Source organism: Eublepharis macularius, chromosome 2 (genome assembly GCF_028583425.1).
Source record: "Eublepharis macularius isolate TG4126 chromosome 2, MPM_Emac_v1.0, whole genome shotgun sequence".
Classification (NCBI taxonomy): domain Eukaryota; kingdom Metazoa; phylum Chordata; class Lepidosauria; order Squamata; family Eublepharidae; genus Eublepharis; species Eublepharis macularius.
In genome coordinates this window covers 160547450-160562983 of record NC_072791.1, presented here as the reverse complement: position 1 = coordinate 160562983, position 15534 = coordinate 160547450, and positions in this window count along the sequence as shown.

The following is a 15534-nucleotide window of genomic DNA, read 5'->3' as shown; positions in this document are numbered from 1 at the left end:
TGCATTGTCTCACGTGCCTCTGCTGCAGACATTCTTGAGGATACACACAAGCTTGTAGAAATGGACTTAAGCTGAAAATTGAGTCCCAGATTCAGATGTGCTTGATGTTATTGCTGAGCAGTGTTTACAATATTGCTATGTGTACCTGGATTCTTAGCAGGTTGATGCTATGCATTGTACTAAATATATTTAGGTTTGATGTGAAGGATATTTTTAAAAGAGGTGGTATCATAACAGAACCCTGGTGGAAGTAAAATCAAAAAGAGTCCAGTAGCACCTTTAAGACAAACCTATTTTATTGTAGCATAAGCTTTCGAGAATCAAGTTCTCTTTTTTTTTTTAATAAAATTTTTATTAGTGAGTGGAAAAACAAAAGAAAATTTTCCAAATTTAACACAAATAATTCCATTTTTCCCCTTGCTCTGTCCCCCACCCTTTTCCTCCCCCTCCCTATTGACTTCCAACAGCTTTCCAACCCTTAACCCTTCTTATTACTTAAATCTATTTCATTTATATTTTCCTACCAACTTTAAATCATAATATCTCTTATTCTAAGCACATTCTTATTTTTACATAACCTCTATCAAACCTACTATCAATATAGTATATCTCATATCAATATAGCATACCAATATAATGTGATATATAGCACATTCTTATTCTTTTACATAGCCTCTATCAAACCTACTATCAATATATTATATCTCATATCAATATAACATACCAATATAATATTATATATAGCAGGGATCACCCTATCTCTTACTTTAAACTTATTCTATTTCTTTTCTTTTAAGCATATACTCCATCAAATACACTATCAATATAGTATATATCACAATAATATATTATATATATGTTCTATGCTATGCCACCAATATAGCACAGCACACAACACCACATAGCACAACCACATATTATGTTATAATGTAGAATCTGATCCACTAACCCGTTATTTTATGTTATATATCATATATAGTATACCTCATTGAGATATCTGTTTACCCCTTCTCGTTATCCCATATACTCAATGTAAAATCCCCTTAAATATTACATTAGCTTAGATTATAATTACATTCCCCCCTAGATGGTAAGATCCCTTCTCTCTTCTCATTGCAACATTGTTCTTTAAAAATTTTCAAACTGCCACAGTTCTCCTTTTACATCCCACTTTCTTTCCAAAAATTGTTTCAGTTTCCCCCAATCAACAATATATTGTCCTAGGTCAAGATCTTTGAGTTTCCTTGTCAATTTGTCCATTTCTGCCATGTACAGCAATTTGTAAATCCAGTCTTCTACAGTTGGTATTTCTTGTGTCTTCCATTTCTGCACATACAAAAGTCTTGCCGCTGCTGTCATATAAAATAACAATGTTCTGTGCTGCATTGGAACTGCCTCCATTCCCAAGTTCAGTAGCAACAATTCTGGGTTCTTATTAATTTGTATTTGTAAAATCTCATTTATTGCTTCAATTATTTCTCCCCAGTACTGTTTAGCTACTTCACATGTCCACCACATATGATATAATGATCCTTCATGCTTTTTACATTTCCAGCACTTGTCTGACATGTTAGTATTTCCTAGCGCAATTTTCTTTGGTGTTAAATACCACCTGTAAATCATTTTGTACACATTCTCTTTAATGTTCGTACAAGTTGAAATCTTCACTGTATTTTTCCATGGGTACTCCCATGCTTCCATTGTTATTTCTTTATGAAAAATTATTGCCCACTTCACCATCTGGACTTTTACTGTTTCGTCCACCGTAAACCATTTTAAAAGTAATTTGTAAATCTTAGATATTTCTTTCTTGCCTTCTTGTAGTATCACTTCCTCTAACTCCGAGTTTTCCAATCTTATTCCTCCTCTCTGGCAGTCCGCATTATAAAGGTCTCTGATCTGTCTGTACTGGAACCATCCATAACAAGGAGACAATTCTTCTTCTGTCTTTATTCTCAGCTTTGAATATTGTATTTGTGTAATCTCCTTGTAAGTTAGACATTGCTGTTCATTATCGACAGTTCTTGGATCTATTACTTCATACGGAACCACCCATGAAGGAATTCCATCTTCCATATACAACTTGTATTTCTTCCAGACCGTGAAGAGGCTTCTCCAAATATAGTGATGCAAAAACAAAGAGTCCGCTTTTACTTTGTCATACCACATGTATGCATGCCATCCAAATATTTTTTAATGTCCCTCCAGGGCCAGCAACTTACGTTTTTTTAAAGTTATCCAGTCTTTCAACCATACAAGACATACTGCCTCATGATACAGTCTTATGTTGGGCAGTTGCAAGCCACCTCTTTCCTTTGCATCTTGTAAAACCTTCATTTTCACTCGTGGTTTCTTGCCTGCCCACACAAAATCTGAAATTTTCCTTTGCCATTTATCAAATTGTTTGGAGTCTCGGATAATCAGTATGGTTTGCAACAAGAACATCACACGTGGTAAGACGTTCATTTTTACTGCTGCAATTCTTCCCAGACATGATAAATTCAGTTTGTTCCATTTTATTAAATCTCTCTCTATTTGTATCCACAGTTTCTCATAATTGTTTTTAAACAGATCTATGTTTTTCACAGTCAGTTCAATGCCAAGATATTTTACTTTATTAGTCACCTCACAGTCTGTTATCTCCATTAGCTCTTGCTGCTTCTGTTTAATCATATTCTTTAATCATATTCTTACATAAAATCTTTGACTTCTTTTTGTTCACGTAAAATCCAGCCAAATCTCCAAACTCTTTTATTTTCTCTATTACCTTTGGCATATTTTCAATTGGATCCTCTACTATTAACATTATGTCATCCGCAAAAGCTCTGACCTTGTAGGAGAACTCTTTTATTTTCATACCTCGAATGTATCATCTTCATGTATTTGAATCATCAATATTTCCAAAATCAAAATGAACAACAATGGAGACAGCGGGCATCCCTGTCTGGTTCCTTTGCTGATTTTCAATTTTTTTGTCAAGTCCTCATTCACTATGATTGCTGCACTCTGGTCTCTATAAATTTCCTTGACCGCTTGTATGAACTTTTCTCCCATTTGCAGCTTTTCCATGGTAGCAAACATAAAATCCCAGTTCAGATTGTCAAATGCTTTTTCCGCGTCTACGAAGAAAAAACCAACCTCTCTGTCACAGTGCTTATCATAGTATTCAATAGCATTTATTACTGTCCTCAAATTGTCTTTAATTTGTCTGTTAGGTAACAGAGGCGGAATGCAACTGCCCAATCTGAGACTTTACCATGATGCAATCTGCCTAGTTTGGCTGAAAGAGTGGATGACATTAAAGAACAAGAAACTACTAGCCCTAGAGGGATATAAAAAAATATTTGGATGGCACGCATACCTTTGGCATGATAAAGTAAAGGTCAACTCGATGTTCCTGCACCATTTTGTACGGAGAAGTCTATACACAATCTGGAAGAAGTATAGAATTTATCTACAAGAAGGAACTCCTTGGTGGGTGGTACCATATGAGGTGATAGACCCGAGAGCTGTTGATAATGAACGACAATGTTTAACATACAAAGAAATAACTAAAGTAGAAGCATCTAAACTTAGAATAAAGACGTAAGAGGAACTATCACCTAACTACGATTGGTTCCAGTATAGACAGATCAGAGATTTGTATAACTCGGACTCTGTAAAAGGAGGTATACGAATAGAGAATTTGGAACTAGAGCAGACCCTTCTTAAAGAGGACAAGAAAAGAATATCCAAGGTATACCAAGTACTGTTGAAATGGTATACTGAGGATGAGACAGTTAAAACACAAATGGTGAAATGGGCCATAAATTTTAATAAAGAAATAACAATGGAGGCATGGGAATACTTGTGGAAGACTACAATGAAGACAACGACATGTACAAATATCAAAGAGAATATCTACAAAATGATCTATCGTTGGTACATGACACCAAAGAAGATTGCGCTAGGGAATTTGAACACTTCTAATAAATGCTGGAAATGTAGGAAGCATGAGGGCTCCCTCTATCATATGTGGTGGTCGTGTGAGGTAGCCAGGCAGTACTGGGGGGTAATAATAAGAGAAATGAGTGAAATTTTACAATTTCAAATTAATAAGAACCCAGAACTCCTGCTACTGAACTTGGGAATGGAGGGAATTCCAGCCCATCATAGGACGTTGATATTTTATATGACGGCAGCAGCTAGACTACTGTATGCGCAAAAATGGAAAGTACAGGAAGTGCCAACTATCGAAGATTGGATCTACAAATTGTTGTACATGGCTGAAATGGACAAGATGACAAGAAAACTGAGAAATCTGGACTCAGGGCAGTTTAACACAGACTGGGAGAAGCTGAAACAATATTTGGAGAAGAAATGGGAGGTGGGAGGAAAACTGTGGCAGTTTGAGAACTACTGAAGTATAATAAAATGTAGAGGGGGGTGACTTTACCGGGGGGAGAAGAGATAAATGTGAATTTATAAGCAGTCAGATTAACAGATTGACATATATATAGATATATATAGGTAAATAAATAGAATATTGATAGAAAATAATCAACTATAAGGATTAACTATAAGGATTGAGTAATTAACAATATTTTCTTTCTTTGATAAGATATGTATAATGCACCAAACTGAATGTCTGAAGGTATAGAAGAGTCAAATTGATTGACTATGTGATGAGAGTTATATAGAATTACCATAAAAAGACAGAATGAGTAATATAAAGAGAATAAGTCAAATTGTTTGATTTAAATGTGTAAGATTTTTATGGTTTATGATATATAGGTTTATGATATATAGAAATATTTAAAAATGGAAAATGGGATAAATTGTTTATCTAAGATGGAAACAAAGACTTACAGTTTGGGTATATAATAAGAAAAATAGTTAAGGATGTGATGCTTAGAATAATGGAGAATATATATTTGTTTTAGATAGAGGAATTTAATAGAAGTAAGGGTAAAGGGACAAAGGGTTGGAAAACTGTTGGAAGTCAACAAAAGGGGGGGAAAGGGAGGGGGTTAGAAATGAAAAATTTGGGGAAAATTGAATGTAAATGTAAAAATAACGGATTCTAACCCAATAAAAAAATTTTCAAAAAAAAAAAAATTGTCTGTTAGGTAAAAATCCCGCCTGTTCTTCAGCAATGAATTCCGACATCCATCCTTTCAACCTCTCTGCCAACACCTTTGCAAATATTTTATAGTCATTATTCAACAACGAAATTGGTCTGTAATTTTTAACATTGGTCAAGTCCTGACCCTCCTTCGGTATCAGCGATATATTGGCTTCGTTCCATGAGTCAGGAATCCTTTGATCTTGCATCACTCCATTCATTGCCTCTTTCAGGAATGGCGCCAGTTCATTAGCCATCACTTTATAAAACTTTGCCGTTAGTCCATCTGGTCCTGACACCTTTCCTATCTTCGTTGATTGTATAGCTTCCTTTATTTCTTCTTCCGTCACTTCCTTATTTAATTTCTCTTTCCATTTTTCAGGAATTGTCAGAATTTTAATCTTCTCTAGGTATTCTGCTATTAAATCTTTACTCACTTCTTTTTTTTGGTACAATTTTGCATAAAACTTTAAAAAAGGCTCTACTAATAGCCGCTTGGTCCATAAGCACCTTATCATCTTCTAGAATTTTACTTATGCTTTTCTTCTCCTTCCTTTTTTTTAGCTGCCACACCAAGTATTTCCCAGGTTTATTTGCACCTTCAAACAACCTCTGATTCATCCTCTTTAAATTCCACTCTAATTCTTTATTGTCCATTGCTGTCAATTGTTCCTGCAGAATTTTAATATCCTGATATATCTTCCCCCCCTCCCCCGGTCTTTTCTTAAGTTGTATCTCTTTGGCTTTTATTTGATCCAAAATTTCAGATCTCTTTTCCTCTTTTTTCCTCCTAGTTCTTGCATTCAGGTCCATTGGTATGCCTCTTATCACCGCTTTATATGTGTCCCATACTTTGTTGGTCGGCACTTCTTTGTTCAGGTTATATTGTTTGAAAAATTTGGTCTCCCTTCGCAGCAACACAATATTTTCTTCTATTTGTAACAAGTCCTCATTTATTCTCCATCCTTTCCTTTTATTATTTTCCCCAAATTTCCACATAATTGGATTATGATCTGAGCCTACCTTTGGCATTATCTCCACCTCTCTAGTCCATAGTGTCAGTTCTTTAGAGGCCCAGATCATATCTATTCTTGATAGTGTGAAATGTCTTGCAGAGTAAAATGTGTATTGTCTGTTCTTAGGGTATTGTCTCCTCCACACGTTTTCTAAACTTTCTTGTTCCTTAAGCATAAAAAATGCCTTTGGTAATAGTCCTCTTCTTTTGTGAGCAGCTTTATACTGCTTGTCCTCTTCCAGGTTTGTAACTCCATTGAAGTCACCCGCCAAGATTATGTGATCATATTCATCTAATGTGATCTAATGTGATCAATTCATCTAATTGTTTCTCTAAGTCCTTAAAAAAATTTTCTTTTGCACCATTAGGTGCATAAATCCTGATCATCAATATTTTCTTAGAATTCCAAATAATTTCCACTGCTAAATATCTGGCTTCTGCATCTTTTAAAACTAGTCTGGGCTGCAGTTCTTCTTTTATGTACAATACAACTCCCCTCTTTTTCTTTTTAGAGGCGGCAACAAATTCTTTTCCCAATTTAACAAATTTCAAATATTTTTTGTCCTGCTTTCTAATATGTGTCTCTTGCAGACAAACTATATTGCATTTTTGTTTTGATAGCCAGTGGAAAGTAGCTTTGCGTTTACAAGGTGAATTTAGTCCATTAACATTCCAAGATATAATTTTACATTCCATGATCACTTTCTTATAGTTTTTGGTAAGTCCTTTTCATTTTCCCTAATAAAAGTCTCCATCTCATGGCCAGACCTGATGCTCTTTCTAACTCCACCAAACTCAAATGTCAGTCCTTCTGGTATTTCCCATCTATATCTGATTTTCAGCTCCTTTAACATCTGAACCAGTTCTCTATACTTCTTCCACTCGAACAGCACCAATCTGGGCAACTCTTTCATGATTCTCACCACTTTTCCATCGACTTCTAATGGATCTTGAAATTCTTTGCTCACAATTAATTCTCTTGTGCTTCTAGTCGTAAATTGAACAGTCATATCCCTTGGTAACTTCCTCTGAGCTGCAAATCTGGAATTGATTCTATACACCACATCCAAGAAAGCTGCAATTTCTTCCTCTTCTTTCCCCAGGTATTCTGCCAAAATTTCTGTAATCTGTTCTTGGGCTGATTTTCCCTCTACTTGTGGGATCGAACGAAATATAAGTTGTTTTTCCATCTGTTTACTTTCTGCAACGGCCATTCTCATCCCTCTCATTTCAGTCTTTTGCACGTCTGTTAAAGTTTCCACCATTTCCTCTACTGCGTTGACTCTCTGCTGTGTAGCTTGTAGGTCATTTTGTATTTTATCCATACCTTTTGTCAGTTCTGCCATCTCCAATTTAAGCGTCTCTTTAAAGTCTTTTAATTCTTTTTCCATCTCTAGCATCATGTCCTTAAGCTCTTTATTTCCCCCTGAAACTTTTTTATCCAAATTTTCCATCGTAGTTTGCTACTCTTTCTTCGACATCGTGGGGCTTGCTCTGCTTCGCTCCTACGAGTCTGCCCTTATCCTTAAATCTGTGACGCTACTTTTTTACTTTCTTTTATTTATTTTTAAAAGTCCAAATCCAGTTTATTTTTCTCAAACACTGTTTTAAACTGTCCAAAATGTCGGGCGTTTTTTCTCTATGGTTTTGTACTGAAGCGCTCGCCCTTACCTTCTTTAAAGATGGCCTACTTCCATTTTCATTGAAGTCGCCAGTTGCCCTCTTTCAAAATGGCATCGCCCTACTTCTGGCGTTTACGAAAAGGGCCCTTCTCTTCTGTCTCTTTATGGTTCTGATGCACTTCCTGTTCCTCTATGTTGCACAGCAGTTCTCGCAATTTTTAAGCTTTCTCACAGTCTGCTATCTCTTCCCCGCCACAGGTATGTAAACAATAATCCAATTTCCGCGCTAGCTTCTCCTTACAAATTTACTTTTTCAATTTTTTTTCTTGCTGGAATCTTCCCCCTTATATAACTAATCTGTTGCAGTTCTTAAATCCACTTTTGCCTCTTATTTCTTTTTAAAATCTGTCCCGTACTGAGAGATAGCGATCTTTACCTCCTTTGGCGTTTTTCTTGGGTTGTAGTCGCTGCTTCTGTTATCTGATCGAATCCAGCCCCTTTGCTGTTTGACTGAAGCTTGGGCATGTAGGTCTTATGCCAAAATTTGACTCCAGAGCCACTGCAGAGATCTTAGCAACCTTTCTTTGGGTGGGACCTCAAGGGTGGGTGGGAGTTTGTTGTGTAGAACCCCCCCCTCACCCAAGATCAACGCACCTTCTCGCCTGTTCTCGCCTGTTCTCCGCCTGAGAACAGGTGGCTGCGGGCAATTTGCGCCCCTCCAGCCTTCAAAACAGCGGCACGGACAGCTCAGCTCTTAGAGCTGCGTTAGACCTTCATGGATCCCAAACCAGAAGTCCGAGAATCAAGTTCTCTTTGTCAAGAGAACTTGATTCTCTTGCATGGCAAGAGAATGAAGAGAACTTGATTCTCGAAAGCTTATGCTACAATAAAATTCGTTAGTCTTAAAGGTACTACTGGACTCTTTTTGATTTTGCTACCACAGACAAACACGGCTAACTCTTCTGCATCTGGTGGAAGTAGTAGTTGGAAATTCACATGATCTTCTTTTCTGAAGGAAAACTTGTTCTTGAAGATAGCAAGAAATTGCCTCTGAATTAACAGCAACTCTTAGAGACAAGTTATTATGGTGATATAATATTTTGATATCCTTTTCTTCCCCTTGGCTCTCTCTATTATCATATCCTTCTGTTTTCAGAACATATACAACACTAGGATATTGGTGTGGTATAGCAGCCAAGACACTGAGATGTAATCCAAGGGGATGCTGGTTCAAATGTTAACTGCCAGGCCAACAGGGGCACAATGCCCCCTAGAAATATGTCATGGCCCACCTCTGAATCCCCAACTTTCACTGTAAAAAAAGTCTAGCTGCTTTGATTGCAGAGATGTAAGTGAAAGCACAAGAGCAGCTTTTGTCATGATTTCCTGGGAAGGCATGGGGTGGGGGGTGGGGTTGGAGCTGCAAGTTAGCTAGAGCTGAATCAGTTAACCCCTTATTGACTGAGTACATTGTCTTATGTTCTGTCTCATTACCTTTTATCTCTGGTCCCTGATTTCTTGCTTGCTTGCTTCTCTCCTCTTTGAAGTCTGCAGTGACAAGTAGAAAATAGAAGTGAAATGTATACTAATTTGAGATTACCTCCTCTGTTTGAAGTGGGTTGGAATTTTGCCTCAGAGATAGGTGGGGCATTGAGGGAGAGCAGAAATAGAAAAAGAAAACAATGTGCAGCTTCACAAAGCCTGATATCTCGTTTTAATCACTAATTATAATCCACCTTGGTAAACTTATCTATTAAAGGAAAGTACAGCTCTAAGCATGCAGAGGATGCTTTTTACTCACCAGTGAATCACCACTGCCAAGCACCAAATCAAGTATTAGGACTAAAAGACCAAAGACAACTTTTTACAAGTCAAAAGCAGTGTTTTACTACAGAAGTCCAAAAGCCTGAGGGGACATGTAAGGCTCTTCCCCGGGGTGATTCCTGGCCCTCTGCCATCATGGACTATTCTTTGGTGAGGACTTCTTGCAGGCCTCAGATGTGGAAGCAAAGGGGAGTCTGGCTTATGTCACTCAAGGTGCTCTCCTTTGTTCCCAGAGAGTGGCCTAGGGTTATCAGTCTCAAGGTAGTGACTGGAGATCTCCTGGAATTAAAACTGATCTTCAGGCCATAAAGCTCAGTTCCTTGGAGAAATGGCTGCTTTAGAAGGCAGACTCTGTGGCATTATACCCTGCTGAAGTCCCTCCCTTCCCAAACCCCACCTTCAGCAGGCTCCAACCCCCAAATTTCCCCACTTGGAGTTGGCAACCCTAGGGTAGCCCTTTGTCTCAGGACCTACAGTCATGTTTCTCCTGCCCAGCCTGTATGGAAATACTTCTTATATATCCTCCTGAAACCTAACCCCACTTCCCATAGTACTACCTCCAGGGCATGCCCCAACACCTCACTCAACAGCACCATTTCCCCTAGACAGCCAAGTATCATCCCAATAGGTCCTTCCCTGGGTCCTCATTGGCTAGTGTTCATGCCAGCTGTGGCACTGGCCCCAGTCTTTGGGTCTCTCCTAACCTCGCGTCAGTTCTTGGTCCCCATGGCCCAACTACTGCCTGTTTGAGGGCAGGACTGATTCTGGTCACTACTGAGGCTTGGAGACAGAGTGGTTTCTGGACCCCATCCCAGAGGCTGGGAGCATGTCAGCATCCCAGCCAAACCCAGCATTGTCATTCTTGGTCTGACACTTAATGATGGCATCATCCTGGAGCTACTTGCAACCTGAGACTCTGGTGGACATCTCTGGAGCTCTTCACTGGGGCTCAGGGCTGGCTCACTGCTTCCTGGGGGATGAGGTGCCTCCTGCTCTGTCCCAGGAAGTAAGTTGGGTGCCCCAAGGCATCAGCTTATTCTGCAAATACTTATGTTTAGAGTATATTTGACAACACAACGCATTTATAGTAAAGGAATAAGTACATGTTTAATTACTGGCATTGCTGTTTACAGGATGCATCTCTTAAGCACACACTCTGGCTAGGATCAGTTATTCAACCTTTTGGGGAGGAAGTTATTACTCTTATTAATTTTGTATTGGAATATCCATTGATCTTTGAGGATGTTTATGTACCTTTAAGCTACCTGCCTGTACCCTAAAATTTAATCGATGATCAACAAAGTAGACCATCCTTGCTCTTATTATAGCTAAAAGACTTACATTACCACACTGGAGAGAAAAATGCCCACCTTCCATAATTCAGTGGATAAAAGACCTTACAACTTTGTCTATATTTGAATGTATGGCATTTAGATGACAGCTATGGATAGACTTATTTTTAGATACTTGGAAATCTTATGTGTAGATTTCTCACTATTGTTGTCATATGTTTATTTCTATTATATATGAGGCTTACTTTTATCTCTTATTTTTCTTTTCAAATGAAAATAGAAAAAAGTCATGGGCCAAGGGGGCAGGGTGAGCAAGTGGAGGCCAGTCAGTAGGCTGGGTCCCAGATAGGACATAATATTCAGGTAGTGTTAAGCACCATCATCTCTCACTAAATAAAAATCTAGATCCTTCTGGAGGATATAAATAAATATGAACAACCAATTATCTTAATACTGAGATTGAAAACATTCTGCACATGTGCAGAGTGTTTCCCTTTCACTGCACAACAACCATACAGATATATATACCAGATATAGAAAACCAGGTTTCCAGCTACAGCAGCAGATCTCCCACCGTCCACCTGCTCTGCCCATCACCACTCAGTGGGGGAAGAATGGATAGGTGATATGTAATATGCATGCTTGTGATAACAACTGCAGGTATAGATTGAAGATGAGAGGCAAATTAACACTAAAAACACAACTACCTTTTACATTTAGCACTAGGGGTGTGCACTGTGAAAAATTTTGCTACAGGGTTTCCAAACAAACATTGTTCCACTGTTAATTTTTTCAGAGTCTGTTGCCAGTTCATCTTGAATCTGTTTGGTTTTTGTGTTATCATCTGTTTCAGCCGATTTTATACACAATATGAGTGTAACTGTGCATGTACACTGTTCTTTTCAGGGAGGGTTGGGGAAACAAGGCTCTGGGGCAGCTGTTTTTGCACTTATCAAAACTGCACAGAACACAGTCCTCTCTCCAAATCATATCCCCACTTATTTTTCCTCAAGTACAGACCCACACAAACAACAATAGAGCCTGAAGAAGGGAGGCATCAGTAGGCACACACGATGGTGAAAACAGGTTGGCAAAGCAGTAGTGGTGTTGCGGTGGCAGTGAAGCAACAACCGAGAAGGAGAGTGCTCCAACCAATGCAATGCAGCAACAACATTAAATAAAAATCCTGCTTCTCTGTTTCCTTTTATTCTTTTCCAAGTGAAGATAGTGTCAATAAATTATTCCTACACATTGTGTCCTTCTCTTGTGTGTTGCTGGATGTTTCCTTGTGCTTTGCAGTTTCATTCCTACGATAAGGGGGGCAGCCAGCAGCAAATCTTTCCTTTTCTGCTCAGTCAGTGTTCTGCTGCAAACTGGGGTGTTCTCACTTTAATCATTGCCTGTCTCCTCCATTGCCCAAGCAGAGGCAGGAAGGCAGTATGATCCTCCCACAGCACAAACAGGCCTTTTTTTTTGCCATAACTTTTTGTTTTGTTTTGTGGGCAGGCAGGGGTGGAGTAGCCAATAGCTCACAAACTATGCAGAGAATTGGTGTGTATGTGTGTTAGTAGTGTTTTTGCAAGGGGAGCTGTATTGGGGGTGGGGCTACAGAAACCTGAATAAAAACTACACAGATTGATGCATAGGTGGGAACTGTGAACTAGGTGAGGTTTCATTGGAAAACATGTTTGCTATTTACATTTAAAGAGAAATCATGCCTCAAAATACTATGAGTGAGTCTTCAGGGGCTTTTATCAAGTTTGTTTATCAAACACACCACCTTAACTCCTCCCAGCTGTACTGGTGAGATATAAATGAAATATCTGAAGAGATAACAAACACTAGTGGATATGAGGTTGCATATAAAGTGTGGAGGCCTGCCTTCTGTCACTTTGCAAACCACTCTGAGTGGGCATTAAGTTGCCCTGAAGGGTGGTATATAAATCTAATGTTATTATTAATGTTATTATTATTACTGGGCACTCTGAGAATTTTGTATATTGCAATGGCCTGCATTATGCATGTTCAGATAGTTGCATTTTCCTACTTCTAATTTCCAGGCTTCACACCATTGAGTTTCTCTTTTATTATTCATGCTATCATATAATCATTCCTCACAAGTAAAGAAGGAGAGAAGAATGACATTTGTAACATTAGTGAGCATTTTAACCAATTATATTTTTGCATTACATCTCCTAGGGAAGTAAGGAGTACTTTTAGCATCCCTTGTGTACTAAGAAAATTTAGTTTTGATGTAGTATAAAGCATAAGATTGTTTTTGCAAAGTGGCATTTCTTCCCCAACTGAGAGTAACTGTTGCCCACAGTCCATTTTATCTTAAGAAAGGGAATAGGAAACTCCTTTTTTGTAATCAACCAAATGGGTACTTAATTCTGGGTCTATGGGGTATTTGCTTTGGCAGGCTGTTAATAGTCATTCTAGCTAAAGCCAAGTCCGAATCATATATTTGCTGAGGCACTTTGTTTCAGCTATAAAAATGCAGCAAGAAAAGGATGTATCAATAGTACTGGGCCTGACAGAAATATTAATGGATACCCAACTTCATTTCATTGATTGACTTTGTGCTCCAATTCTCATGCTTTACAGTTTTACTTAGAGATTTTTTGCAATGTTTTCTAGAATTGATGCACACACATTTTCATTTTTAAAAAATACTTCTTTTGTCCTTATGTGTTAATGATATACACAGTGATTAAGAGTATGCAAAAAGGAATTTTAATTCATGCAACAACGCTGATCCATCAGAATTCTTTTCTGTATGTGTTTTATTTATTTATTTATTTAAGCATTTTACCCACCATTCCATATAATTCAAAGTGGCTTACAGAATGATTTTTCAGAATTTCCAATGTAAAACCAAAATAAAATGCCTCCCTCCTCTTAAGATTCCTGCCCTTCACACCTCCTCAAAAGACCTGACAAACAAGCAAGCCTTCCAGTGCCATCTGAAGTTCTCCAAGGAAGGGTCCCCCCTCACCCCTTCAAGGAACCCCTTTTACAGGGCAGAGGCCAAAATGGAAAAGAACTGGCCTCTGGTTTCTGCCAGACAAGCCACTCTAAAATGTAGGACAACCAATGCATGCCTAACTGAGTATAGTAGCTGATACACTAGGACACATGGAAGGAGACGGTCTTTCAAATATGTGGGTACCACATCATAAAGGGTTTAAAAATTCATGACCAGCACCTTGAATTGAACTTAGAAACAAACTGGCAGTCAATGTAGCTGTTTCAAAATAGGTAATGTGTTCCTGGCAGCTAGACTCTAATAATAGTTGAGCTGTTGCATTCTGGACCAGTTTTAGTTTCTGAGTTGTCTTTGAGGGTGGCCCCATGTTGAGTATGTTACAGTAATCCAACTATGAGGTTGCAGAAGCATGGATTAGTGTGGCCAGATCGGCTAAGTGTAGGTAGTGAGAGAGTTGATGCACCAGGCACAGCTGATAAAAGACACTCCAGGCTAAAATGCCAATTTATTTTTAAAAGAACAAGGCAAGGTACATAAGCATCACCAAGCTCTTAACCTGCTCTGAAAAAGCCAACTTTATCTAGAACAAATAGATCCCTTTAGAATATCAGCCTTCCCAATCAGTATTACTTGTGTCTATCTGGATTCAGCTTCAGTTTGTTCTACCTTAACCACCTGACCACTGACTCAAAGCTCTGGTTCATAACCAAAATGGATGTATCTGAAGACTTGGATAAAGAAATATAGAGTTGGGTGTCATCTGCATAGTGATGGTTCACAACCCCAAAGCTCCAGGTAATCTCATTTAGGAGTCTCATACATATATCAAAGATGATGGGTGAGAGGATAGAACCCTGTGGCACTCCACAAGACAAATCCCACCTGGTTGATTCTGCACCTCTGGTGGAGACTCTTTGTGTCTGGCAATCAGAAAAGAATGTAACCATCAAAGAGCTACATCCTTAAAACCAACACCATATTCAAGCTGGTGGATAAGAATAGAGTGGTCAACTGTGTCAAAGGCTTGTGTTATTAAAATATACATATGGGATTTGGTTTCGTTTTCTCAGCCATGCCGGACGCTCCTCTCGGCTGGTCCGGGAGGAAACGACCGGGCACCCTGACCGGGCGGCTGATCCGCAAGGATTAGCCCCCAGGACTCCCAGGGAGGGAGCCAGGGTCCGGGACGCGGTGGGAAGAACTCCCCGAAATCAATGCGGGGGGGGAATTGCCCGTTTGTCCCTATGGAGGCCGGCAGACGTGCGCGGCGCCTCGAGTGCCGCCGGGCAACGAGAAACGGCAAATAAAAGAAACAGGCGGAAGCCCGTAAACAAGCGAATCCCTTCTGTTCTACAAGCGTTTGTGAAGGAGAGGTTGATCTGAAGAAGACTCGTTCTTCCCCTTCGCTGAGTTCCAGAATTTTGTTGGCGCCCCCCCCCCCCAAATGGCAGCAAAGAAGCAAAGTCCCGCTCTGGGTAAGTCAATCTCGGCTACCTTGCAGAAGGGAGAGTCGCTCGAAGAATTGGTGCGCAGGGTGGTGGTGGAAGCCATAAAACCCTTTGTTGACAAGCTGAACGAAACTGATCAAAGGGTGGGCTTAATTGAAAGCGAAGTGAAAACCATTAAGGCAGCAGCGGGGGGGGGGCAGAGAAGTCTGCTCTGGAAAGTGCGTCACTTGTGAAGGCTAC